The 10,549-nt window shown below is 49.6% G+C and overlaps 1 protein-coding gene across 1 annotated transcript in view; it reads left to right on the top strand.

Moving 5' to 3' along the window:
• The window catches only part of Kcnk3 (potassium two pore domain channel subfamily K member 3), a 37,762-nt gene that overhangs the window by 23,241 nt on the left and 3,972 nt on the right, over window positions 1-10,549 (top strand).

Genomic DNA, 10,549 nt, shown 5'->3' with positions numbered 1-10,549 from the left:
AGGGGGCAGAAGGCGGAGACTCGGGGTCCCTGAAGACAAGTCTGTAAGACTAGAAGGGGTAGGAATAGAAATCTAGGTGGCTTGGGATTCAGCAAGCAGTAGGAGACTTGGGACTGACAGGACGTCTCAAATGCTCTGGCCTGTCTTGGCAGCTGCCTCCCCCAGACTCTGCTGTCGGGGGAAGTTGTCTACGGGTGGCATAGAGAGCTGGAATATGGGATTTGGGCCTCTGTCTGCCCCCTCCAATCCCCCACTCCTCACCTTCACCCCTCCAGGGCCTCACCCTTCCCCCATCCTCCCCACCCCACTTCAGGAACTGTTATAACTCAAAGCTGAGACAGGCAGGCTCGTTCAGACTTTCATCTCTCCTGTGCATTTGAGTGATGTTGACCATGACCTGATATGCAGTCAGAGGCCCAGGCATTGTTTTGGGCACCCAAGAATCGCCTTGGCCTTTAGGTGGTGAAACTACTGCTCTCTCTTTGGTTTAGGGCTAGAAGTTGTGGCTCCTCCCAAAGTCCAGAACCCTAGATTCTAAAAGGCCTCTTCATATCCCATAAAAGGCACTTGCGGTGCTCTGGGAGAACCAGGGCCTTTACCTGTGACTGTCCAGTACATCTGGCCATCTGGCCATAAAGGTGCAGATAGATCACGGGCCTATGTTGTGACTCCTGTTATGGTGGCTGGCCTAAGATGGGTGCCATGGGCCTAAGGTCAGTTAGCCTCCCCAGGATCCCCAGGGTGTCTGTCCTTCCATGAGCCTCACACTACATCCATCCTCCCTATCTTCAACCTGATCCAACCTCAGAGATCCATTCAGAGGGAGCTCTTCCCAAGCCTCCCATGTGTAAGGTGGGCATAAGAACAAAAGATTCAAAAGCCCCTACCCTTGGGGAGCCCTGACTGCAATGGCATCCCACACCCTGAATCCATCTGTCCCCTCCCTCTTTCCTCCTTCCCCTTCTCCTATCCCCTCCTAAACCCTTGCGTTCTCTGCTCCCCACTTGTCAGTCAGGTTATTGAGGACCCCTAACGAAGCCTCCCACTCTGGAGTCTCCCATTGCCATGCCCATTCCATTTCCACCCAGGGACGTGAGGAGACTCACAGTGGTATCTCCTTAGGCATTTGTGCCTTTCCTACTGCAGGAGCAGCCAAGGGCTCCCCATTGCTTTCCAGATAGGATTCTTGCTCCTGAGCCCCCCGCACATGTTAACCTTCGCACACCAAAACACTCTCCCTCGCTTTTCAAACTTCCTACTGCAAGAGCACCAGGAAGATTTCATTGTTGTTAGATGTTATTATTTTCGTCATTTTGACTAGGCCCACAAAATGGTGGGTGCCGGTAGTTCCAGCACTCAGAAGGCTGGGGTGGAAGGATATCTTGAGCCTAGGTGACCACCCAGGCCAGTCTGAACAATATGGTTAAGACCCTGCCTAATAACAATATAAATTACTACTATTGTTATTAATGTGTTTTTACCTATAAAAGTAATAGAGGGTTGGGGGCTAGAACTCAGTGCTAGAACTCAGCCCTTGGATCAATCCTCAGTATCATTAATGATAATAATAATAATAATAATAATAATAATAATAATAATAATAGATTGTTTCTATAGAACATGTAAAACCGTATGAAAAGAAAATTAAAATCAATAATAAGCTCATTATTCCTGGATAAACTCTGAAAGCTTTCTGCTACACCTCTAGCTCTTTCCAGGTATTTATGCATATGCACTTTTTGTCCTTATAGATTTAGGATATGATCACACCATATAGAAAGCATTGTGCTTACTGTTTCTGACATAATACAGTGGTTTTCTATGTAATTAGGAGACTCCCCAGGAATAGTACTTTAATGGCTGCACAATATTCCACCCCATAAATATACCTTAATATGTTTAACTAAAGCCTATTGGCGACCATTTGGAGTGTTTACAATTTTTCACAATGAAAATGTTGCTATAAACATCCGTGTTCATAAATCTTTGCTCCGATCTCTGGTTATTTTCCCAGCAGAGTTTCCTGGAAGTGGTACTGCAGGGTCCTGGGTCGATGCATTTCTAAGGATCTTGCTGTGCGTGTGAAAATGCTTTTCTGGGAGGATCTGCTGGTCCCTACTCATTGACGACAGCATCGCCAGAGCCATTTTCTCTGCTTCTAGTGTTTCTTCCTGTATATCTTAGCTTCAACAGCCACCTGTGGGAACTCTGTCTCTTCCTTCTTCCCTTCAGAGGTCAGGACAAATACCACTTCCTTGAAGTCCTTCCTGATACCCCAGCTAGGTCTCCTCCTCTCCCTCCCTCATTCTACCCCCTATCTTAGTCACTCCTCAAGCTGGTCGACTCTGTCATAACTCTCAGTAGTGAGTGTTGTAATTACCTCTGCTTGGGGAAAACGCTGAACCTTTAACGTGCTCCACGGAAAGGTTTCATTTGATTTACTTCCACATGAAAAGTGCCTTAAGATCAAGGACTTTAGTTTGGTCATCTGGTCTACCTCTGCTGGCCACATTACCTTGAGTGTAACCCAAGGGAAGCTACCCTTGAGTTGAAGGGCACTGTTAGTCTTGCATTTACTCTTCCTTGTCCTGGTCGAATGAACAAAGCTGCTTCCTCTGCAGCAATGGGGGAGGCTGAGTGGATGGGGTAGGATGTTCTAGTCTCTCGCAGTGTCAGAGACTTATGGTGTGGCTCTGGTGCTCTGCTTCCCTCTAGGACTTAGTTTACTGTTCTGTAAAATGGGCATGTTGAACCACCCGATGGCCCACACTGCAGCACAGACCCCTTCTAAGGCCCCTGCTTGAAGCCTCTGCTCTAGATCTATGAGGCCCCTGCACAAAGCTAGCCTGGGGCGGGGGGTGGCTCAAAGGAGCTGAGCCCTGAAGCAGGCCTGGCTGCAGGCCAGACTGTGACTGCAAACACTGACCTTGGCTGCTGCAGGGATTTTTCCATGACACCAACACCCTCCCTCTCAACTCCCCCATTCCTCATGGGCCTGGGAGGCTGGGGGTGGGGCACCAGAGCTCTTCTGCATAAGAGGTCCCTAGGCAGTAACAGGGACAAACACCTGTGGGTGCGGGACAGCTCAAGAGGGAGGGGAAAGCCAGGAAGTCAGGAACAGGCAGAGTGGGAACTGTTCCTAAAGACAGGGGCTGAAAATGGAGATGCAAGATGGAAGGAGGAGGCCCTGGGAAGGGGCAGGCAAGAAAGACAAGATGGGTGTCTTGTTATAGAACTGTCCTTCCAGGAGTCTGGCTCAGAGGGTGACAAACCCCAGACCCTGTTCTGTATGTTCATCCCCCCGCCACCCCCGCCACCAGCTCCCTGGAGTCCTGGTGCCTTCGCAGACCTAGCTTTGGGCTGAGCCAGGCCTACAACAGTGGGATTATTTGGGGGCCTAGAGATGGCCTCATTTTGAAGGGGGAGGGATACACAAATGAGAGCTAGGGCTGAGTCAACCAAAAAAATCCTGAGATGACCACCTCTCCTTACAATTAGGAATTTGGAAAGGGGAGAAAGAATTTGGGGTCACCATCATTGCATAGACTCCAGAGCCTTACCGTCTAGAACTTTGGCTTTCTGAGTAGAATGACAATAGATGATGACTTGCGCCAACCAGGTCCTGTGCGTGACGGCAAAGGGACTCACCACCGTCTGAGGGGTCAGTCCTTCAGACCCCTCTGTGGAAAGAGTGCATAGAAAGGAGGTTGTGAGCAAGGCAGAGGGAGGTCCTTCAGGTGCTCTGAGGAAGCCCTAGGAGCTTCTTAGACAAAACGTTGCCTGAGTGAATCTTCCAGAGAGCGGGAGAGCACCTGCAGTGTCTGCTAGGCCAGCCACCCTTCCCTTTCCCTCAGAGCAGGACCTGGGTACCAATGCCAGATGCCTTCTACCTCAGGTGCTTTAATGCACCCATTCTGGTCTTGTGCCTTGCCTCCACATTGCTATGGTCCCCAGACCTCCAGTGCTGAGGGACACAGCCCCCAAAGGGCCTTTTCCAGGGGCACCCATGGCTCAAGCCTGACTGTTCCTGTCTGTTTTCCGTCTGATATCCCTCTCTAACCTGCTGGAGTAGGTCCTCCCAAGAGCCCACACTGCCTTCCTTCTAAGCCCAGGCAGCACCCTCAGGCAATCCCCTTCCCCCATTTCTAACATCCAAACAGTGTGCAAAGCCTTTGGGTGTCTTAGACCACAGGTCACCTCATTCATCTTCCCCCTGGGACAAACATTAGCCCTGGCCAGGGCCGTATTTACTCTAGATAAGCAAGTCTGCTGGGAGACGGTACAGCCAGAAACTTCCAAGGTTCTAATGTGCCCAGAGATGGGGCTTAGAGACCCAGAATCACAGAGTGACCTGGAAGAAGGACCTCAGAAGTTCTTGATGTGACAGAGGAGGGCTTCACAAACCGTGCTCAGAGGAACCCTAGCTTAGCAATAAGTACTGTGAGAAAAATGTTCTGCCATCAAATGCATGAGAAACCTAACACATTCTCCCAGCTATTCATGGGAACACGGACGGGTATGACCCTGTGACACTTAAGTCACATGATGAAAAAAATTCTCTTTAGTCCCTAAACAACCCTTTTCTCATTCAACCTTTAACATACCACTGAGCTGGTATCTCTGGAAATTAACATCAATAAACACTGATTATTGGATGCTGGGGGGGGGACTTTAATGACCATGCAATCTTGGGGACCCAAATATACTCACATTCACATCTCAAATCCACCAGTTCACCAAATCCCTACAAGGTCAATACTTCGCTATCCCCATTTCACAGATGAGAAACTTGAGGTTCAAAGGGTTACAGAGCCTGGCCAAGGTTAAGAACTGTTTGGCTATGGAGCCTGTGCTCTTTCTGCTTCACTGAACTGCAGATTCCCTACCTATCTGCAGCGTTTCTGGCATATAAGCATGGCTTGATTCAGTTTCACATAATCAATTATCCCATGCTAATCTGAAGTTTCTGATTGACAGGTGTGTTCTTAATTGATTTTGATGGAGGAAATAAACTAATTAGAGTCTTAACAATCGTCACCTTGGGGCCTGTTCCATGTAGTAAAATACTGTATTTGATCAACACTTCACAAACAGAAGCTTTGATCCTGTGAGTGGGTGGGTGAACAGAGAAACTACTGAAAGACGAAGATCAGGACAGTGAAAAATGGCTAGGTAGGAACCAGGGATGTGACACAAAGCTAGTAATAACCAAGCTCAGACAGACCCTAGCCTCCTGCCTTCCAGCTCCACACACTTGGCTCCACTCAAGGCTATGGCCAGGGGCCTTGGGGCCAGCTAGGCCAAGGGTAGGAGGCAGACAGGCAGGCTGACACGCTCCGAGGCCAGTGGGGAGCAGGTGGTCAAGACCAGGCTATTACTAAGTGCTTAGAATTCTGCTTTGAGTAGAAGGAGCTACTGGGAGAAGAGACCAGGAAGAGGGAGGGCCAGACGCCACCCCTCCAGGCCCCCCAGGTCTCTGGAAACCAGAGCTACAACCAGTGGCTGAGTTCCTGACACCAGGAAGAGAACAAAGGCCTGAGGCTTTCAAAACTGTTGTTTAGTTTCTTGCTACTCTAAAATATTTATAATTAACATTTATGTCCAGCCACAGCTTCTTCCGTTGAATTTTTTTTTTTTTTCGGAGCTGGGGACCGAACCCAGGGCCTTGCGCTTGCTAGGCAAGCACTCTACCACTGAGCTAAATCCCCAACCCCCCGTTGAATTTTTAAGAGGTTTTTTATATTACATTTATTTATTCAGAGAGTGTATGTGTGTGTGACTGTGTCTGTGTGTATGACTGTGTCAGTGTGTGTTTGTCTGTGTGTGTGACTGTGTCTGTGTGTGTGTCTGTGTCAGGGTGTATTTGTGTGTGTCTGTGTGTGACTGTATCTGTGTGTGTTTCTATGTCTGTGTGAGTCTGTGTGTGTAACTGCGTCTCTGTGTGTGACTGTGTCGGTGTGTGTGTTTGTGTGTGTGACTGTGTCTGTGTGTGTGACTGTGTCTGTGTGTGTGTCTGTGTCAGTGTGTATTTGTGTAAGTCTGTGTGTGTGTGTCTGTGTCAGTGTGTATTTGTGTAAGTCTGTGTGTGTGTGTCTGTGTGTCTGTGTGTGACGGTGTCAGTATGTGTGACTGTGTCAGTGTGTGTGACTGTGTCTGTGTGTGTGTGTCTGTGTCAGTGTATGTGTCTGTGTCAGTGTGTATTTGTGTGAGTCTGTGTGTGTCTGTGTGTGTGTGTATGACTGCACACATATTATATGGTATATTGTGGAGGTCAGAGGAACTTGTGGAACCTCCTAGAAATCAAACCAGGCCATCAGGCTTGGCAGCAAATACTTTTACCCACTGAGCTATCTTGCTAGCCCTGGTGGCTTCTGTGCCCAGAGCCATCGCCTATGATCTAAGTCACTTCCTATGAGTAGTCACTAGCTCCGACTAAATGCATGGGTAGAGCTTCTGCCATACCTGAACAGATCCAGCAGCAGCCAGGATGCTGGCTTCATTATCTAGAATCCTGGGCTATGTCCTTGTCATGTCATTACCAGCCCTAGGCCTTGGGGACCAAATGATTAGTAAGAACCTTACAATATCTGTGGTGGATTCAAGATGGGAGATGGGGAAAGAAGACAGGCACAGCCCTAATGAGTGCTCAGGGAGGCAGCCACCAGAGTCTAAGCTCAAGATATGAGTTCTGACTGTTTGACCCAACAGGTACTAGGAGAGGGTACCCAAAAAGAATCAGCCTCAGAGAGCAGCCCCTGTGCGTGCATGTTGGTGCCCAGAGGGACTAGCAGAGCCCCACCCCCCAACCAGAGACTCAAGGAGGCAGCACTGGGTACTTCTTTTTACCTTTTCCCTTGCAAAGCCAAACTAGGCACACTGCCGCCCCGCTGCAGGGGGACAGAGTTGGCCAAACTCCCGGTGACTTCCCAGAAGTCCAGGGTCCCCTGGGACTGACTCCACCCTAGCTGGCAGTCCTCTAAGCTAGGCACCCACGTCAGCAGGTCCTCTTGGCTTCTTTGCCCTTTCATCCAGTGACAGTCAGACAAAGAAATAGGCACGTTCACCCTTAGCCCCACGACGAAAAGCGTCTGTCTCCCCATTCCCAGGGCGTCTCCCCATTCCCGCTGATGCCTCAGCTGGCTTGAGATAGTGCCCACGGCTGAGGCTTCACATGGAATGCGCCTCTCTCCAGGCCTCAGTTTCCCCTCCCGAAATGGCAGTGGCGTGAACACAGAGTGACTTCTCCACTCCAGCTGCAAAACAGAGTCAGTCACAAGTCACAAGAGTGACCTTGGGGGATGTTCATGAGGGCAAAGTTAAAAGTTTATTCTAAGGGTAAGAGTTTTGATTAGTGAGCCTAGCTTGTGGTAGGGAGTGTGAGGGCCAGCCTGGCCATCGGCCCCACAAAGGTCAAGCACTGGCTTTGCCCCTGGTAGGAGCCTCCAGTCAGGCCTGGATGAGTCACTCGATTTGAGAGTTACCAAGTTGGGGGTGTACTTACTGCTAAAGGTAGGCTCAGAGTACTGCTCTCCCCTCAGGCATGGAGAGCTGGGCAGGAACAGACAGATAAAGGGGAGAAGTGCTTAGGGGAGGTAGAGACACCTCTGGGTGCCAGGGGAGGACCCAGAGCAGTGCCTGAGGGCTACAGCCAGCAGGGTGGAACAGGAGAGCCGTTTTGTAGGCAAAGAAGCCAGGCAGGTGGGCACTGGGCTTTCCTGAGGAGCAGTCATCTTTAATGGAACCAAGAGCAAGCTGGTAAGGGGTACAGGGTGCTTTGGAAAGGCTCCTTCCTCTGGGGGTGACTATGGATGGCTACACACACACACACACACACACACGTACACACATACACATGCATACACATACATACACACATACACACACATACAGATGCATATATACACACATACATACACACACACATAAAGATGCATATATACACACATACATACACATACACACATGCATACACATATACATACACACATACACACACATACACATACATATATACACATGTACACATACACACATGTACACACACACACACACACACACAGAGAGTAGCCTGTGTTTTCAGAAGATTTTCCAAAGGCCTCTCACGGCTGAACACTCCACACACTCCAGAAAGCTTCCCCAAGCCGTTAGTCTCCTTTGCTTCCTGAGGCAGATTGGACAAGCACTTAGGGCATGGAATAGCAGCTTTAGGTCACTGGCCTGGACCCCCACGCACAGACAAAGCAAATGAGCCCAAAGGCAGAAAGTGATTTTCCCAGGGTCACACAGCTGGGGGCATAAACCCATTCTGTGCACTGTGTAGAGTTCTGTCCCCAGTGTCACATCCAAAGAGGAATGGGGGGGGGGGGATGAGGTCCATACACTGGGCGGTGCTGGTCTGGGGGACAGGAAAGGGCAGGATGACAAGCTGCCCTAGCTGGTAACATGCCCAGCTGTCGAGGTGAGTTGTGGATGGCTGTGGAGCCAAGCTGGCGTGCACAATCTGTTCTCACCCTACTGGAGTGCGGACGGGCCAGGCCCATGCTCAACTGCGCAGCCCCTGGCAGAAGGGACACAACCACTGGCTAGATGCCACAGTGGGGGCAGGGAATCCATTCTAAGGACAGTCTTGGAGCCATCACCCCCCCCCCCAAACATCTGTTCCCAGACCTCTCTGAGCTTTAGAATCCTAACGGCCAGCCCTAGGCTGGCAGAGGTGGCTCAACTGGAATGCAGCTACTCCCAAGCCGGGTGGGTGATCTCTGCCACCTCCTCCATTATTAATCAGGGTGCTATTGTTGAGCATTTGAGCTGTACCAGGCTCTAGGCTAAGTACATCAATACATTATGTCACTTATTCCCCTAAAGCCCTTGCTGCAAATGATATATTAGCCCCATTTTACAGATGTGAAAATTGAGGCTCAGAAATGTCTTGTGTAGATGGGAGAATTTGAACTCAGAGCAGGCAATACTCACAATATCCTGGTCTGCAGTGTAGTCACAATGTGTATATTGGGGCTCCCTTGGAAGGTAGAAGTTAGAGGGGACCATTACAGGGTCGCTGGGGCTCCCCTCAAGTTAGTGTTTAGCTTTATGTAGTTGGGAGACCTGAAGTTCATGGATAAGCCTTCTCAGAACTACCCAAATAAAGCACTAATCACTTTCAGCTAGGAGGAAACCAGGAAAACCGCCTGGAAGAAGTGGTGTTTGGTTGAGATTTCCTAAGATCCAGAAAAGAAAAAAACTTGGAAATTCTGCCCGCATTCTTTCATTCTCATAATTCTCTTAATAAAAACTGAAGTGTTTATGCTCACTGGTCTGGTGGGAGAAGCACGTGGCCAGAACAGATTTCATTTTCAAATAAAGAGACACGATCAAAGAGAGAGTCATTTGTTCAAGGTCACAAAACCACTAGTGATAAGGCCAGAACTTGTGCCCAAGGGTTCTGGTTCTCATCCAAGGTCCTTCCCAACTCCTCCCACACACCCCCCACCCCCAGATAGCCAGGAAGATTTTGCTGTTGTTACTGTTTTGAGAAGGGTTTACAGCTCAGACAGCTTTTCCAACTTTCACCCCCTTGCCTCAGTCTCCCACACGCTGCAGTTACAGGCGTGCAACACTACACCCAGCTCAGGGAAGAAACTTTGATGGTCACTTGATGCTCAGAGGGGCAGGTGTGACCCCACTTTGCTCCCAGACAGGAAGAGTACAAGCACCAATGTAGAGGATGGAGGAAGAGGGGAGGACCATAGGACAGTCTAGCTGGTGATAGGAGCACACCTGAAGAACACTCGGGACCGTGCCTGGCCAAGGGCAATGGATGTCATGTGTGCGCACGAGTGCGTGCACACACATATACACATGTGCATACACACATGTGCATACACACTGGCATACACACATACACACATGTACATACATGTGCATGTGCAGAGGCACAGGTGCACACATGCATACACATACACATATGCACACACATGTGCATGTGCATGTATGCACCGGCATGTGTACACACATGTACAGGCACACATGTACAGACACACATGCACGCACATATGGGCACTCAAACATAGGCACATGCATGCACACACATTTGTACACAGGTATGCGCACATATGCACACATGGATGCATACATGTGCACACATGGGCACACACACACACACACACACACACACACACTCATGGGCATTCTCACACAGGCACACTTTTAGACCAAATCCATAAGAAGACCCCAGTCTCAGACAGGGTGGAAGCCCTGGAGTACTTACTAATTCAGCTGCCAGGATAGGGTTGGGCCATTGCTAGGCCAGCAGCCCAGGGAAATTGCAAGTTGCCAGTGGCCACCGTGCCACCACCAATAAGCTTTGGCTGCATCAGGGAAACCATCAAAAAGCCATGTGTGCCTCAGTTTCCTTCCCTCTGCACAGAATCACCACGTCAGAAACCATTCCATCTAGCTACCTGCCTTCATAGTCACGGGCACTGAGGCCTGCACAGGACAGAGAGCAGGGCAGAGCCCACAAGTATTAGACAGGAAGTCAGCTCTCAAC

Source organism: Rattus norvegicus, chromosome 6 (genome assembly GCF_021556685.1).
Source record: "Rattus norvegicus strain SHRSP/BbbUtx chromosome 6, alternate assembly SHRSP_T2T, whole genome shotgun sequence".
NCBI classification, from domain to species: domain Eukaryota; kingdom Metazoa; phylum Chordata; class Mammalia; order Rodentia; family Muridae; genus Rattus; species Rattus norvegicus.
This window is presented reverse-complemented; position numbering and strand designations above follow the sequence as displayed.